Here is an 18,999-nt window from a genome sequence, read left to right on the forward strand (position 1 = left end):
TTTGCCTAGGTTAGAGGGTTAAAGGATTGTTTTAAGTTAAATAAAGCTAAAGGTTTGAACAAGTTGTGAAAGGTTTATAAAAATTAATTATAAGAGATTCTATGTGTGAACATATTGGCTAAAGTTAAACTGGCATTATTTAGTTTTTTTCCCCATTAATTGGACATTGGAATAGAAGCACAACAGAGTTTGCTTAGAACATTGTTCTGCTCTGAGAAAAAAAATACGGTAAAGCATTATAAAATGTTTATATAAATCTTACCTTATGGTCAAACTAATTAAAACTGAATAGATTTATAAAATGTTATTAAAACTAGCTTTAACATTAAAAATACACTAATGGAAACATAAAATTTGATTTTCTACTTTAAAAATGATTTTATGGCCAGTCACGGTGGCTCAAGCCTGTAATCCCAGCACTTTGGGAGGCTGAGATGGGCGGATCACGAGGTCAGGAGATCGAGACCATCCTGGCTAACACGGTGAAACCCCGTCTCTACTAAAAAATACAAAAAACTAGCCAGGTGAGGTGGCGGGCACCTGTAGTCCCAGCTACTCGGGAAGCTGAGGCAGGAGAATGGTGTAAACCCAGGAGGCGGAGCTTGCAGTAAGCTGAGATCCAGCCACTGCACTCCAGCCTGGGTGACAGAGCGAGACTCCATCTCAAAAAAAAAAAAAAAAAAAAGATTTTATGTAATATTAAAAGACAGTGAAAGGTTTTTGTTTACCTTTTAAGTAAACTACAAAAGGAAAAAGTGGGGGAAAGGAAAGAAAGGAGACAGAATCAGTTGTCCTCATGCTATCTCCATCTTCATTGGGTCTTGTTTGGAAAGCTGAGTCTCTTCTTTATCAGAATAATGTTTTTTCCTCAAAAAAAAATTTTTTTTGAGACAGAGTCTCATTGCAGTGCAGTGATGTGGTCTTGGCTCACTCCAACCTCCACCTCCCAGGTTCAAGTGATTCTCCTGCCTCAGCCTGCCGAGTAGCTGGGGCTACAGGCACCCACCACCATGAATGGCTAATTTTTGTATTTTTAGTACAGGCAGAGTTTCACCATGTTGGCCAGGCTGGTCTTGAACTCCTGACCTCAAATGATCCAAAGTGGTGGGCCTCCCCAAAGTGGCGGGATTACAGGCATGAGCCACGATGCCTGGCCTAAAAAAATTTTGAGTTATCGTTTTGGCTAAATGAGTAACTTATGGTAATCTGAGATTCTATTTTGTAATATCCAATGTTTTAAACCTTTGGTATTTAACAAATCTTTCAAAGTCAAACTCTAGATTATCATGCTAAATCAGCCAACATTAAAATTGTTTAAATATATAATTTGAATGAACTCCATGGTCTCAGTCAAATTATCTATCATAACCCATTAGTTATCAGTGCTATGCACCTAAATTGGAAAACAACTGGTATTCAAGAGGACATATGTCTAATGTTAAGCATGGTCTCATGAAGAACCGGGACAGCTGCCTTGTCCTTCCTAAATCCTTAAAGCTTTTGCTAGTAAAGGTTCTTCATTCCATGACTGGTCATGGAAAATATAAAATAATCCAAATTGAATATATTGATGTGGTGACTTATAAATTGCGGAAATAGTTTAAAACCAATGTTTGGTTCCATATTCCCAGGAGGACAATTAAAGCCTCAGGTACATTTGGCTACCTGATGGGCCATTTAAGCATTTATAAAGGAATTTCATTCAATTGTCATTTTCAATGCATGTTTTCTGGTGTATAAAAGCTTTTCCGTGCAAGAGGGCTGATGTTATAGCAGTAGATTATTATGCTACAGTGTACTTTACCTGGTAAAGAAAGTTTTTTATGGGTCACTGAGGACAATCCCTTCAGTCTAGAACCCGAAGACCTGATCTTCTGAGAACATCAGAGAAAGACCGTCCTTGCCATCCACACTACAGAAAAACTTTGGAGCCTGGAACCTTGGGTTTATAATCTCACAACTGAGAAGGGTCCCTCACACTCCTGGAACTGTACACCTCTTGGAATCCTTAAGGTAAAACTAATCAGGAAAGTTTCTCCCCAGAAGAAGATGGCATCCTTGATGTGAACAGCTTTTCTGAAAGATCACAGATCAAAACTTCTATTATCATGAGACTCTTATCTTTGAATATGTTTTCCTTGTTTATGCCTCTATGAACAATAGAAATGAAAAGGGGGCCCATTATGTGCTCTTATAGGGTACGTTTTTCTTTGTGAAGGATTTTGCAGCCAGCCTTATACATGAATAACTTTAACAGACAAAAGATGAAGGCCCAGTGTAGGTGAGAAACTTTAGTGATACATACGTTGCCTCTAAATCAGTCAAAACTCCTCTTAACCCACATCATGGATTAAAGAGAACATTGACAGGAGGCCTTCACTCTTCTAGAAGGACATCATTTGTTCGGTCCTTTTTCCATGGCTTAGAATAAAAGAGGCAATAATTAGAAATGTCTCCCTCATAATAGGCTCTACAGCAAATTCTACTTTAAAGTTATGCTAAATAATAGAATTGGTTAAACAGAAAAGTACCTGTGCAGCTGCTGACATTTGTGGCCTATGGAGAAATATATCAAGTGTAAATTATAAAAATTCAGTTGTAGGGGATTAACGAAAAGACCACTTAGTCAAGTGAGTAGACTCTAGCTAGTTCATTCTTTAATCTATTTAATTTTAGGTGGTTTGGTTTATGGGGACCCTGGGTAAGGAGCATACTCCAAACTCTTGGTATTATCCTCCCCATAGTCATACTAACAGTCTCCCTGGTGTGCTGTATTCTCTTAAAGGTTTTAAATGTTTGCATGCAGCCATCTCTAGAATGTCAAATGGTCTCTCTTCAACTGGAATGACAAAAGCTGAAAGAAATGTGCAACCATGAGGATACCATAACGTATGAATGACACGCTGAGACTGGAAACCTAAAACGATGGTAACTGAGAGTGGTGCTAAGGCCCTAAGTTTTGGTCACACTCTCACCTAAGTGAGAACCTGGCCAGAAAAGGGGAATTTTTTTAAACAAAATTATGGGAGGCCATTATTTTGGACTGAGCTCATGCACTAGGCCCTAACAAACCAAATGAAACTAAAATGGAGTCACTTGTGCTAAATGTGACATAATCAAACTAAGGCTTTAAGAAAACACATAGATCTTAGAAAAGATCAGGTTTTGTTTTTCTCCTGTAAATAGATGTTCCAATGTAAGGAGATACCCTCTGCTCAGTGTTTATTCTCTCCTTGCAAAACCCACTGTTCTACTGTTTCCCAGTGGGTTTCAAAACAATCTTAATGTTGGCTGATTTAGCATGATAATCTAGAGCTTGATTTTGAAAGGTTTGTTAAATACCAAAGGTTTAAAGTACATTTACAACAGTGATAGTAACATCAATGACTAAGGTTTTGGTCAATCTCTCAAAATTGAGAAAATGACCAAAATGGGAGAATTGTTAAAGCAAACTAAATATGGCCTGAGAAGGACTCCGTACTTCCATATTTGAGACCTTGTGGATGAACTGTAACTTAGCTTAATAGTCAGGCAAAATTGAAAACCTAACTTAATAGTATGTACCCATAACAATAGCCGAGTGTTGGTCAATCCCAGCAGCCATACTTCAACCACTCATAGACTGTTGAGTGTTCAAACTGCGTTCAAGTAAGGCAAACACGGAGCTATAACCAATCTCACTGTTTCTGTACCTCACTTCCGATTCCTGTATGTCACTTTAACTTTTTTGTGTATAAATTTGTTCTGACCAGGAGGCACTCCTGAAGTCTGTGAACCTGCTCTGATTCTGGGGGCTGCCTGGCTTACGAATACTTCATTGCTCAATCAAGCTCCTTTAAATTTAATTCGGCTGAAGTTTTTCTTTTATTAGGGCAAACCTGCCTCCCATTCTATTCAAAGTCACCCCTCTGCTCACTGAGATAAATGCATATCTGATTGCCTCTTTCAGAGAGGCTAACCAGAAACTCAGAAGAATACAACCATTTGTCTCTTATTTACTTACGACCTGGAAGCCCCTTCCCTGCTTTGAGTTGCCCAGCCTTTCCAGACCGAATCAGTGTTCATCTTACATATGTTAATGATGTCTCATGTGTCCCTAAATGTATAAAACCAAACTGTGCTCTGACTACTTTGGGCACATGTCGTCAGGACCTCCTCAGGTTGTGCCACAGGCACGCATCCTCAACCTTGGCAAAATAAACTTCCTAAATTAACTGAGACCTGTCTCAGATTTTCAGGGTTCACACTTTTCACATTCCTATTATACAAGGGTGTATGTAACAGATGTCGCTTTTTTACAAATTATATTTTACATAATACATTTACAATTTCAGGTTGTCTACATCATAAGCACACAATAAGTGCTTATTAGTGGTGAAGCAATGTAAACAATACCTGCTTATTTTTGAGTGTGATACAGCCTAGTGGACCTGTATATGTGTTTATAAGTTTAAGGTAACATGTTTACTTACAAATTGCTCCTTCTCACCCCATCCAACACATCTCAGAAAATAATTCAGGATATAGAATATATTACATTACTCTGAATTTATACATCATATCACCTTATAATTTATTTATTAATTACACTTATTACAATGTCCTTAAGATAAATTCCTAGCAGTGGGATTTTTAAATGAAAGGACTATATACATATTAAATTTGGATAGTTAATCCTAAATTGTCCTCCAGAAAGGTTATACCAATTTACACTCTCGCCAGGTATTGCCACCATATTTTTAAGGTTGCCTAGTATTCTGTCATGTAGATGTACCATAATTAAAATGCTTTAAAAGTGCCTGCCCAGGCCAAGCACAGTGGCTCAAGCCTGTAATCCCAACACTTTGGGAGGCCGAGGTGGGCGGGTCACAAAGTCAGGAGTTCGAGACCAGCCTGGCCAACACAGTGAAACCCAGTCTCCACTAAAAATACAAAAAATTAGCTGGGCATGGTGGTGGACACCTGTAATCCCAGCTACTTGGGAGGCTGAGGCAGGAGAATCACTTGAACCTGGGAGGCGGAGGTTGCATTGAGCCGAGATGGCGACATTGCACTCCAGCCTGGGTGACAGTGCTAGACTCCGTCTCAAAAAAAAAAAAAAGTGCCTGCCCTCCTTTTTCTCTTTCTCTCCCTCTTCCTCTCCTTCTCCTTCTCTTCTCCTCCTTCTCCTTCTTCTTTGTCATTGTCGTCATCAGACAGGTAATGTGCCAACATTGTAAAAAGGTGGCACATCTCATATTTGTGCATGAACACCCAATCATCATGGGTATGACCCACAAAAGGATTGTGTGTGCTATTATTATTGCTGTTATTACTACATATTTTCACTTTTTTGCTAATATTATTATATCATATTATTGGTGTTTTCTTGGCACTTTTTCCATTTTCTTTTCTTGAGAGACATTTTCACTCTGGGCTCAAGCAATCCTCCTGCCACAGCCTCCTGAGTATCTAGGACTACAGGAGTGTGCCATCATGCCTGGCTAATTTTTAAAATTTTTTGTAGAGACAGAGTCTTGTTATGTTGCCCATGCTGCTCTCAAAGTCCTGGCTTTCAGTGATCGTCCCACCTTGGCCTCCTAAAGCACCATCTTCTTTTTTATTAAAAAATATGGCTGGGCGAGGTGACTCACGCCTGTAATCACAGCACTTTGGGAGGCCAAGGCAGGTGGACTGCTTGAGCCCAGGAGTTTGAGACCAGCCTGGACAACATGGTGAAACCCCGTTTCCACACATACACACAAATCCCCAAAAATTAGCCCGGTGGGGTGATGCACGCCTGTAGTCCCGGCTTCTCAGGAAGCTGAGGTGGGAGGATCTCTTTAAGCTCTGGAGGCCGAGGCTGCAGTGAGCCGAGATCACGCCACTGCACTTCAGCCTGGATGACAGAGCGAGACTCTGTCTCTTTAAAAACAAACAAACAAACAAACGAACAAAAAAATGGACATAGTGGCTCACGCCTGTAATCCCAGCACTTTGGCAGGCCGAGGCAGGCGGATCACCTGAGGTCAGGAGTTTGAGACCAGCCTGGCCAACGTGGTGAAACCCCATCTCTACTAAAAATACAAAAAAATTAGCCAGGTGTGGTGGCAGGCCCCTGTAGTCGGGAGGCTGAGGCAGAAGAATCACTTGAACCTGGGAGGCAGAGGTTGCAGTGTGCCAAGATCGCGCCATTGCACTCCAGCCTGGGTGACAAGGGCAAAACTCCACCTCAAAAAAAAAAAAAAAAAAGTGGGGCTCATGCCTGTAATCCCAACACTTGGGGAGGTAAAGGCAGGAGGATACCTTGAGCCCAGAAGTTTGATATCAGCCTAGGCAAAACAGGAAAATCCTTTCTCTATTAGAAAACAAGCAAACAAACAAATAAAACAGTACTTGTCTCTTTTTTGTTTGTTTGTTTGTTTGTTTTGTGAGACAGAGTCCCAGTTGCTTGGGAGGCTGAGGCACGAGAATCACTTGAATCTGGGAGGTGGAGGTTGCAGTAAGCCTAGATCACACCACTGCACTCCAGCCTGGGCGACAGAGCGAGACTCCATTTCAAAACAACAACAACAAAGACAAAAAAGAAACAAAAACAAAGAGTATCCTTTGTGAAGCTGTGAAAAGTATTAATTTTGTTAAATCTCAACCCTTCAGTGAACATCTTTTGAAAATTCTGCCTAACAAAATGGGAAGTATGCATAAAGTGCTTTTGCGCCCTACCAAAGTCTGGTTGTTTGGAAGAAAAGCCCTTGTGTTATTTAGACACAAGCTGAACTAGCCAATTTTTTTCAGTGAACACATTTTTTACTTGAAAGTATAATGAACTATGTTTATTGAGTCTTGAGTATTTGGCAGACAGTTTTACAAAAATAAACAAAGTAAGCCTGTCACTTCAAGGAAAACAACTTAACATTATTTGTTGGCAATGATAAAGTTAGAACTTTCAAGCCAAAAATAGAATTTTGTACCTGCCACCCGAGCTTGACAGTTTCCCAATACTTAAAGACTTTTCTGATGAGATTGGTGGTGATATTAATGAATGTTATTTTTTAAACGTTGTATAGTGAAATGTGGCAACATTTGGAAGCTCTGCATAGCTCAGTGAACCAATGTTTTCCAAATGACCAATTCGTTGATGATACAAAATCATGCACGGGTAAAAAAATCCAATCAAAGTGCAAGATAGATTTTCATATAACCCGGAGCAGAAAAGGCTTATTGATATGGTTTCAGAGTTTAAGTTGCAGCTAACCTTTAGGAAACAAATATTTCAGCCTGGGCAACATTGGGAGTTGCTGTCTCTACAATTTTCTTTTTCTTTTTTAATTTAGTCAGGTGTGATGGCACCTCCTTGTAGTCCCAAGTACTTAGGAGGCGGAGGTGGAAGGATCACTTGAGCTCAGGAGGTCAAGGCTGCAGTGAGCTATGATTGTACCACTGCACTCCAGCCTGGGTGTCAGAGCAAGGTCCTGTCTCAAGAGAAAAAAAAAAAAGTAAGAAAGAGAGAAGAAAGAGAGAAAGAGAGAGAGAGAGATGGAGGGAGGAAGGACTATTTGTTGAGTGTGGTGCAAAATAAACAAAGATTGTCCATAATTGTCTGAAAAGGCAACTAAACCCTGCATTATACAACTACATAGCTAGAGTTCTTGTTTTTTGTTTTTTTAAACATGGAGTCTCACAATATTGCCTAGGCTGGCCTCAAACTCCTGGGCTCAAGTGATCCTACTGCTTCGGCCTCTGGAGTAGCTTGGACTACAGGTACAGTGGCTCAGAATTCTTCATATAGTTTAGCCAAAATAACGTATCACAAATATATTGAATGTATATTGAATGGAGGCCGGGGGTGGTGGCTCACGCCTATAATCCCAATGCTTTGGGAGGCTGAGCTGGGTGGATCACTTGAGCCCAGGAGTTCAAGACCAGCCTGAACAACATGGTAAAACCCCATCTCTACAAAAAATACAAAAAAAAATTAGCCAGCTGTAGTGGTGCACACCTGTAGTCCTAGCTATTCAGGGGGCTGAGGTGGGAGGATCACTTGAACCTGGAGGCTGAGGCTGCAGTGAGCCATAATGGCACTACTGCACTCCAGCCCAGGCAACAGAGACTCCATCTCAAAACTAAACAGGCCAGACACGGTGGCTCATGCCTGTAATCCCAGCACTTTGGGAGGCCGAGGCGGGTGGATCACAAAGTCAAGATAGTGAGACCATCCTGACCAACATGGTGAAACCCCATTTCTACTAAAAATATCAAAATCAGCTGGGTATGGTGGCACGCGCCTGTAGTCCCAGCTACTTGGGAGGCTGAGGCAGGAGAATTGCTGGAACCTGGGAGGTGGAGGTTGCAGTGAACCGAGACCACGCCACTGCATTCCAGCCTGGCGACAGAGTGAAACTCCGTCTCAAAAAAACCCAAAACCCCAAAAAACTAACAAAAAACACAGAAAAGCAAATATATTGAATGGAGAAATAGATATGAGAGTTCAGCTGTTTTTAAATTATTAACTCACACACTAAAGAGATTTGCAAAAGTTTAAAACAATGTCTCTTCTCACTATTTTTTGTTTTAGAAAATATAATAGTTTAAAAATATATATTTATGTTAAAATTAGTGGTTTTATCATTATTTAACATGAATTTATAAGTACACATTTACAGTTTTTCTGTTTTAATTTCTTTTCTTCTTCTTTTTTTTTTTTTGAGACAGGGTTTCTGTCACCCAGACAAGTGCAGCAGTGAAATCATAGCTCACTGCAGCCCAGAACTGGGCTCAAATGATCCTTCCCTCTCAGCCTGCTGAGTAGCTGGAACCACAGGTGCATGCTATCACACCTGACTAATTAAAAAAAAAAATTTGGCCGAGCATGGTGGCTCATGCCTATAATCTCAGCACTTTGGGGGGTCAAGACAGGTGGATCGGCTGAGGTCAGGAGTTCGAGACCAGCCTGGCCAACATGGTGAAACCTTGTCTTTAATAAAAATACAAAAATTAGCCAGGCATGGTGATGTGCCCCTGTAATCCCAGCTACTCAGGAGGCTGAGGCAAGAGAATCACTTGAACCTGGGGGGTGGAGGTTGCAGTGGGCTGAGATTGTACCACGGTACTCTAACCTGGGCAACAGAGTGAGACTCAATCTCAAAAAAATTTTTTTTTGTTTTTGCTTTTTTTTTTGTTTTTAGAGATTTGGTCTTGCTGTGTTGCCCAGGCTGGTCTCAAACTCCTGGGCTCAAGTGATCCTCCCACTTTGGCCTCCCAAAGTGCCAGGATTATAGGTGTGAGCCACCTTGTCCAGCCTCAATTTCTAATATGGTAAATATCAATAGATATTAACCCACAAGGCCAGGTGCTGTGTCTTACACCTGTAATCCTGGCACTCTGGGAGGCTGAAGTGGGCAAATCACTTGAGGTCAGGAGTTTGAGACCAGCCTGGCCAACATGGTGAAACTCCATCTCTACTGAAAAAAATACAAAAATTAGCCAGGAGAGGTAGCACATGCTAGTAATCCCAGCTACTTGGGAGGCTAAGGTATGAGAATTGCTTGAACCCAGGAGGCAGAGGTTGCAGTGAGCTGAGATTGTGCCACTGCACTCCAGCCTGGGCGAAAGCGAGACTCTGTCTCAAAAAAAAAAAAAAAGATATTAGCCCACAAAAACTAATGCCCTTTGTAGTTCCCGATAATTGTTTTTTTTTTTTTTTTTTTTAGATGGAGTTTTGCTCTTGTTGCCCAGGCTGGAGTGCAATGGCGCGATCTTGGCTCACCGCAAACTCCACCTCCCAGGTTCAAGCAATTCTCCTGCCTCAGCCTCCTGAATAGATGGGATTATAGGCGCCCACCACCACGCCTGGCTAATTTTGTATTTTTAGTAGAGACAGGTTTTCTCTCCATGTTGGTCAGACTGGTCTCGAACTCCCGACCTCAGGTGATCTACCCACCTCGGCCTCCCAAAGTGCTGGGATTACAGGCGTGAGCCACCATGTCTGGCCTATAATTTTTAAGTATGTAAAGGAGTCCTGGGACTAAGAAGTTTGAGAACCATTGCTTTAAAGCTCCTAAATGACTCTCCCTATTACAACCCTTTTCCTCCCCCACCAGTTGCTACTATCCAGGGTTTTAAATATTGCCTTTCTTTTTCTTCTAGTTTACCATATATATTCTATATATGTATGGATACATGGTGTCTGCCAAGCAAGTCTTATTGATGGAATGGTTGCCTGAGCTCAGTTTCCCCCATATAATATTGTTCATGAAGCCCCTACTCAGAGGATTAGCATTAGTCCAGACGTTTTTGTTGTTGCCTTTGGGACACTTCTCATTCATGTAATCAAAAGACCTTGGTACAATAAAGTTCCAGTCCATCAAAGTTTTGTTAGTTGTGGTTGTGACACTCTGCCAGAGTCAGTTAAAACAGGCCATTTCCACCTCCCTGCCACACAGAGGGCGCTAGATGCTCAGTAAGCCTGAGCTCGCATTCTGCTGGTGTGCTGGTGTGCACTGTGGCATTGGGAATGCTGGTGTGGTTTACTGCTTGCAGGACAAGAAGGTCATTCTGGTCAGCAGCAAAATGAGGTCTAGGGTGGCAGATCCAGCGCTGCTTCAGGTTATCCTTTGTGGCCACAGTTTGGGAGAGCCTAACAAAAGTTTTTTCGTTTCCAGACCTCTGCTGCCATTTTCTTGTGAAAAAAGCAGATGGACAGGTTAGTGCCCCACCCTCCATCCTTGGGGTCTCACGCATTCCCTACCTATCAGACGGGCTTCACCTGGGTTAGTGTAGCAACTCCATCTGTCTATCTCTTCCTGAGGCTGTTAACCGTTATGGGCACCCGTTGCCCTCATTGCTTGACTCAGACCTTTCTGCCTTAGTTGTCCAGTCCAGGAAGGGAGGTCACATCCTATACAAACTTGACATGTTTGAACATGTTGCTCACCTGAATGGAAGAATCAGGCATCCCCGGCACAGCTTGAGGGACCTAGCACCCTGGTATTTCTGGGTCCCATTCCCCACTTCTGTGGGATCACAAAGAGTGGAGTCACTCAGTGAAGCCTCACCTCCAGATTAGAGTTGGGGTGCCTTCTCTGGGCTACTATGGCAGCCTGAAGTGCAAACCACCCCCAAGGTGTGAACTCTAAAGGGAAAAAGGAAAAAGAATATCTGGGAACACTAAGATGGGGATTTCAAAGGTGTAGCCTAGCAGGTGGCTGCCTGGTCCACCAACACCCCTACTAAACTCAGTGTCTCTCAACACGCACCATGGTGCTGTTTCCCTTGCACTGGAGTGCACAGTTTAGTGTCAATGCTGCCCTAGTCAGACAGAGGTGCCATCCCATTAGCAGGCCAGCTTGATGTCTTTCTTCAGTTGTTGTGTGAGCTGGGTGTCTCATCATTAAAAGTCTTCATTCAAAGGATGATGAGGTGTATGTATTTAATGAGAGAGTGCTCGCTGGCAAGTTGCTTGGTCAGTGAAGCATGTTTCTTGGTCAGAGTAAAGTCCCATAGGGCATCCAAAAACATGACATCAGTTCCTCTCAAGGGTGGAGGGTGGTCATGTTAGACCCAGCATCCACATGAGTGATGTATATTTGTCTCTTTCAGGCAGCAAGTCCTTGTCCCTACACAGGGGTTCCTTTAACAGTCCGGTCTCCTAGTTGCCATTCTCCTGACCAGGTGGCTAGGCTGTTGGCAATGGCCCTTGAATCAGTGAAAATGAATGGATGGCTGCTGCAGCCTGGTGGATCCCATCTGCTTGTTGTTTCACAGAGCCATCAGTAAAACATGCCATGCCAGCACTAGGCATGTCTCTGACGTCTGAGTCTTGGGCTACAGATAGCCACAGAATGAGCCAAAGCATCCTTTACAGGTCACTTGGTCCCTTGTGGTAAGCTGGCCATTTGTCCCTGAAGCTTACTGGTCCCTTGGGGTCCTGGCTGGGCCCTATCTTGAATGTACCATTTCCATTTGATAATTGCACTCTGTTGAACCTATCCAGTTTTATTGGTGGGATTTCTAAGCACCCAAGTGATAACTGGCAATTCAGGTCACAGCATCAACATGTGACACTCCAGCTGTAAGATGCTGTTTCCACCAGGGCCCAGAAGCAAGTATGGAGTTGCCATTTAAAATGGTTATGTCTCATGCTGTTTCAAGCAAGTTACATGTCCAAAATCTGTGAGGCTGGTGCACCCCAGTGGCAGTTTGCTGTTGCCACAGACTCTAATCAGTGTGTATGGAGGTTGGGATACCTGAAATTCCATCAGACTAGCAGGTATTGCCTTTAAAGGTTTTAGTGCAGCACTGCTTTTGTTGAATAACCCATTGGGGCTTGGGTAGCTGGGTGGCAGGTAGGAGTGAATTTGCCCCACTGTTATAGCTCGAATTTTCAGGTGTGAGGGGGCATACCCTCTCAGGCAAGTGCCTTTAAAGGTTTTAAAGGCAGTTACTGGGCCATGGCTTCCTGAAAGTCTTCCAAGGCCTATTACTGCAAAGAACTCTTTTCAAAGTTGGCCGCTTTGCTGATGACCTTGACTAAAAAGGCCAAGAGAACACCTGGGTGGGGTACATACTGTCTTTGGTACTCAAAGAGGCCTACCAGCTGTTGGGGCTCCTTTTTATTAGTGGGTACTGTCAGGGTTAAACATTTTTGCTTGACAGTATCTGGGATACTTTTTTTTTTTTTTTTAAAGACAGGATCTGGCTCTGTCACCCAGGCTGGAGTGCAGTGGTGTCACTGTAGCATTGACCTCCCTGGCTCAGGCGATCCTCCCACCTCGGCCTCCTAAGTAGCTAGGACATGCCACCATGTCCAGCTAATTTTTTGTATTTTTTTGTAGATACAAAAATGTTGCCCAGCTGGTCTCAAACTCCTGGGCTCAGGCAATCCTCATGCCTCGGCCTCCCAAAGTGCTGGGATTACAGATATGAGCCACTGCACCCAGCATGGATACTTTTTTTTAATGTTAAGATTTTATTTACAAGATTTTTTGTTGTTGTTGTGCGAAAAGTAAAAAATGCTGTTCCAATCTTGGTGTAACTGGTAGCCATGGACGGTTGACTTACCAATCACAGCTATCCATGTTATAGCAAGAGTTTTACACAGAAACCTATCAGCGCTTAAAATTTTGGTGGGGTTAAGTCCTGAAGCATGGTGGTGGATTACCAAGAGTGACTAAATAGAAGAAGGTGGAATGTCACTGGAACTATTCTTTTTTTTTTTTTTTTTTTTTTTTTGAGACGGAGTCTTGTTCTGTCGCCCAGGCTGGAGTGCAGTGGCCGGATCTCAGCTCACTGCAAGCTCCGCCTCCCGGGTTTATGCCATTCTTCTGCCTCAGCCTCCCGAGTAGCTGGTACTACAGGCGCCTGCCACCTCGCCCGGCTAGTTTTTTTTATTTTTTATTTATTTTTAAATTTTTTTTTTTGAGACAGAGTCTCACTCTGTCGCCCAGGCTGGAGTGCAGTGGCGTGATCTCGGCTCACTGCAAGCTCTGCCTCCCGGGTTCACGCCATTCTCCTGCCTCAGCCTCCCGAGTAGCTGGGACTACAGGTGCCCACCACCTCACCCAACTAGTTTTTTGCATTTTTTTTTTTTTTAATAGAGACGGGGTTTCACTGGGTTAGCCAGGATGGTCTCGATCTCCAGACCTCGTGATCCGCCCGTCTCGGCCTCCCAAAGTGCTGGGATTACAGGCTTGAGCCACCGCGCCCAGCCTTAGTTTTTTGTATTTTTTAGTAGAGACGGGGTTTCACTGGGTTAGCCAGGATGGTCTTGATCTCCAGACCTCGTGATCCACGCGTCTCGGCCTCCCAAAGTGCTGATATTACAGGCTTGAGCCACCGCGCCCGGCCATACTGGAACTATTCTTAGGCTCTTTGGGTGGGTGGGTGTTTTAGGGTTTCTAACACAGCTTTTTTTTTTTTTTTTTTTTTTTAACGGCCACCAAATTCATGAGCAGTCCTGCTGAACGGCGCTGTTTCTGCAGGTCATTTGGAGTCTTAGTCATCTTTTCCTTCATCATCTGTTTCTACCTTCCTGGAATACTTTTTTTGACTTTTAGCACAGGTGGCCTTGGCATTCTGCCTCTTACAGTCCATTGTTAGTTTCCATGCCTGGACAGCCTTTTTTGCCCAGTCAAACTGGTCTGTTACATTATCACGGGGTGGTTTGTAAGAAAGTTTTGAATTAACCAAGTGATCTCCTGTTCTCCTTTTAGTATGCAGCACTGCTTTTGTTGAATAACCCATCGGGGCTTGAGTAGCTAGGTGGCAGGTAGGAGTGAATTTGCCCCACTGTTATAGCTCGAATTTTCAGGTGTGAGGGGCATACCGCTCCACATCTGACCTTTAGATAGTGAGTCTCGCTTTCTGTGAAGGACCACTGGTTCCCCTCGGATGCCTCAGGGGTCACCTGAGTACCTCTTTCTTGTACCCAGTCAAGTACCTCAGGGTCCATCTGAGTAGCCACTTCCCAAACTCTGGCCCAGGGAATGAGGGATCACGTAAGTGCTCAACAACCAGAGGATCTTGCATTTTGTTTCCCTGTTGCCACTGTGAAAGGAAAATCTTGGGACCCCAAAATTACTAAGCTAAGGGAAAAGTCAAGCTGGGAACTGCTCGGGACAAACCTGCCTCCCATTCTATTCAAAGTCACCCCTCTGCTCGCTGAGATAAGTGCATATTCTGATTGCCTCCTTTGGAAAGGCTCATCAGAAACTCAAAGAATGCAACAATTTATCTCTCACCTACCTATGACCTGGAAGCCCCCCGCTTGCTTTGAGTTGTCCCACCTTTCTTGACAGAACCAATGTACTTCTTACATATATTGATTGATATCTCATGTCTCCCTGAAATGTATAAAGCCAAGCTGTGCCCCAGCCACCTTGGGTACGTGTCGTCAGGACGTCCTGAGACTGTGTCACGGGCACACGTCTTTAACTTTGGCAAATAAACCTCCTAAAATGATTGACACTTGTTTTGTCATTTTTCTTGATTGACACAACATTGCTCTTTCTTTGCTTCAATCCATGAAGCCAGCTCACTCACATCTGTGGGGCTGGGGCAGGGTTAGCAATCTATGTCCTGCTCATCACTCTTCCTTTCCCATAAATCATCCATTTGTATTTTCAGCTCCTGAACCCCCAAGCTGACCTCTCCACCCTGGGCCAGGTACTGGGGAGTATCGCCCCTCCCATGTTGACAATAATCCATGGTTTTGTCAGACCAGATGCTGCTCACTGTGCCAGTTTTGTGAAGCAGGTTCACTGTGCACTGCTTACCAACTTGTGTCAGTCTGGTGAGGCAGAATGCACTTATATGCAAGTTACATGATGCAGAATTACTCCTCACAGATAGGCAGCAAGGAACGGCAGAAGCCTGGGGTCCACTATGAGCTGATATGCCAAGCCTCAAGAAAGCTGCCTGGGGCAGATATAGTCTGCTGCATGTGCCCCACTTGTACCACAGCTGAGGGACCCCAAAAGGTAGCTCTGTGTTACATATCTCATGGTCATATGTCTTGCTGGGCAATACTTTCAAAAATGTACTGCTTCCAGGGGAGACAGGAACAACTCTTGGGCTATTCCAGGCAGTTCCTCCCTACTCAAGATGTTCCATTCCCCAGGAGGGACAGGAACAAGGCCTGGGCTGTTTCAGGCAGTTCCTCCTTGTCTCAGGATGTTACATTCCAGTACATTCCAAGTTATTCTTGAGGATGTTACATTCCCAGCATATTCCAAGTTATTCTTACAAGCAAGAAACAGGGAAGAACTGGGTGGGTTCATGCGCCCAGAGAACTGGTCTGTGCAAATTTTAAATTTTTTATATAGTTCAATTTATTCATTTTTAATTTTATGGGTCATGTTTTAGTGTTATATCTAAGAATGCTTTGCCTCAGCCAAGGCACAAAGAATTTTTCCTAGAAGTTTTATAGTTTTAGCTTTTACATTTATTATGTGGTTTGGCTGTGTTCCCACCCAAATCTCACAGTAGCTCCCATAATTCTCATGTGTTTTGGGAGGGACCCGGTGGGAGATAATTGAATCATGGGGGTGGTTTCCCCATACTATTCTCCTGGTAGTGAATAAATCTCATGAGATCTGATGATTTTATAAGGGAAAGCCCCTTTCACTTGGCTCTCTCATTTCCTCTTTGCCTGCCACCATGTGAGACGTGCCTTTCACCTTCCATCATGATTGTGAGGCCTCCCCAGCCACGTGGAACTGAGTCCATTAAACCTCTTTTTCTTTATAAATTACCCAGTCTCAGGTAGGTCTTTATCAGCAGTGTGAAAACAGACTAATACAATTTAGGTGTGTGATCCATTATGAGTTAATTTTGTGTGTGACAAGGGTCTATATTTTATTTATGGATATGCAGTGGTCTTAGCACCATTTCTTGATTAGACCACCCTTTCCACTATTGAATTGCCTTGGCAACTTTGTCAAAAATCAATTGACCAGAAGTATAATGGTTTATGTCCAGACTCTCAAATTTGTTTCATTAATCTATATGCCTAGTTTTACCCCAGTACTGCAGTCTTTTATTATTGAGGCTTTATACTAAGCTGTGAAATGGGATGAGGTAGATCATCTGAATTTCTTCTTTTTCAAATTTATTTTGGCTGTTATGGGATCTTTGTCTTTCCATATAAATTTTAGGGTAAGCATGACAATTTTCACAAAAGATCTTTCTGGGATTTTGGTATGGATTGCATTGCATCTACAGATCAGTCTTTATAGAATTGTCTAAATTATCTAAGGAGAATTGTCATCTTAAAAATATCGAGTCCTTCAAGAGAATGAGAAGACAGATGCAGACTGGGAGAAAATATTTGCAAAAGACATAACTGATAAGGGACTAGTATCCAAAATATACAAAGAACTCTTAAAACTCAATGATAAGAAACAACCCAATTAAAAAATGGGCAGCAGCCCTGAACAGACACCTCACCAAAGAAGATATACAGACTGGCAAATAAACATATGAAAAGATGCCCCATGTCATATATCTTTAGGGTGCTGAAAATTAAAACAGCAATGAGATGCCACTACACACCTATTAGAATGGCCCAAATCAGATGTGGAGCAACAGGAACTCTCATTCACTGTTGATGGAAATGTCAAATAGTACAGCTACTTTGAAAGACAGTTTGGCAATTTCTTACCAAATGAAACATACTCATACCATACAATTCAGCAATCATGCTTCAAGTGAGTTGAAAACTATGTTCATACAAAAACCTGCACTTGGGTGTTTGTAGCAGGTTTATCCTTAGTTGCCAAAATTTAGATGCAACCAAGATATCCTTCTGTAGGTGAATGGGTAAAATAAACTGTAGTACATTCAGACAATAGAATATTATTCCATTATTATATACATATGTTCTAATTACATTATGATTTCTGCTTTGAACTGTAGGGTTGTTAGCAATTTCTTCTTTTTCAAACATTTGCATTTATTCTAGTTATCTCTTTATTACTGATTTATGGCTTTATTACATCATTGTCAGAGAGCTTGTCCTATTTGATTTGAGTTCTTTTACATTTGTTGAGACTTGTGTGGTCCAGTATATGTCAATTTCTGTGAATGTTTATTTGCATGCTTTATTGTTGGCTACTGTGTTTTCTGTATGTCTCCTAGGTCATGAATGTTAATCATGCTATTCAAATCTTTTGTATCCTTATTGATTTATAAGTCTCCCACCATAATTATGGATTTGTATATACACCTCATTATTCTGTCACTCGCTATTTTAGGTATACTGGAACTACTTATTCATTTATTCATTAAAGGTATATTAAGACGTGGGCAGATTGCTTGATCCTAGGAGTTTGAGACCAGCCTGAGAGAGAGAGAGCTTTCTGAGTGCCAGACACTGTTCTACTTGCTAGGGAATATAGCAGTGAACCAAATAGGCAAACATTCCTGCTATTGTTGAGAGAATCAGATCATAAGAAAAATAATTGCATACAATTTTGAAATTATCTTTCTGAAAATGGAACCTTTAAACATTATGAAATTACCTTTTTATCTTTAATAATTTTTAACATAAACTCTAATTTGTGTGATGTTAATATTGTGATAACAGCTTGTCTTCATCCATTTTTGTGTTGCTATAAAGGAATACCTGAGGCTGGGTAATTTATAAAGAAAAAAAGGTTGATTTGGCTCATGATTCTGATGGCTAGAAAAGTTCAAGAGTTTAAGATTGGGCATCTGCATCTGGTGAAGGCCTCAGGCTGCTTCCACTCACGGCAGAAGGGGAAGGGAAGTCGGTGAGTGTGCAGAGACCACACAGTGGGAAATCAAGAGAGAAACAGGGAGAGAAAGAGAGAAGGTGCTAAGCTATCTTTAACAACCAACTTTTGCAGGAATGAATAGAGCGAGAACTTGCTCACTCGTCTTTCTCCCCACTCATTAATCTATTCATGAGAGATCTGCCCCCATGACCCAAACACCTCCCATTACATCCACCTCCAAACATTGCCACACTGGCAATCAAATTTCAACAAGAGATTTGATGGAGACAAACAACTATACTCAAATTTTTACACCACTCATATTGAGTTACCGTTTTTAAATATATTTCCATCCTTTTCAAGTTTCTGTATTCCTATATTTTAAATGTGTTTTCTAGATAGTATATAGTTGTGCTTTCAAAATTTTAACCAGTGTGGCATGTCATTATCTAAAAAATTTAATCAATTTATACTTATTATATATATATATAAATGTATTTGCATTTATATCTAACATTTTATGCTTTCTATTTATTCAACTTCTGTTTCTTTCGTCTCCCCTCTGGATTTTGTTTTGTTTTAATCATTTCATCTTTTTTTTCTTTCTTTAGTTTTTTTTTTGTTTTTTGTTTTGGACAGGGTCTCACTCTGTTACCCAGGCTGGAGTGCAATGGCATGATCTTGGCTCACTGCAGCCTTGACCTCCTGGGCTCAAGTGATCCTCCCACCTCACCTCAGCCTCCCAAGTAGTTGGGACCACAGATGTGTACCCACATGCCTGGCTAAT

At 42.1% G+C, this 18,999-nt stretch overlaps 1 pseudogene; it reads right to left on the reverse strand.

Annotated features, from left to right (window-relative positions):
- Positions 1-5,189: 5,189 nt before the first annotated feature.
- On the reverse strand, positions 5,190-5,285 carry LOC119624091 (small nucleolar RNA U13; annotated as a pseudogene).
- Positions 5,286-18,999: the final 13,714 nt, after the last annotated feature.

This window comes from Chlorocebus sabaeus, chromosome 11, assembly GCF_047675955.1.
Source record: "Chlorocebus sabaeus isolate Y175 chromosome 11, mChlSab1.0.hap1, whole genome shotgun sequence".
In the NCBI taxonomy this organism is placed as follows: Eukaryota; Metazoa; Chordata; class Mammalia; order Primates; family Cercopithecidae; genus Chlorocebus; species Chlorocebus sabaeus.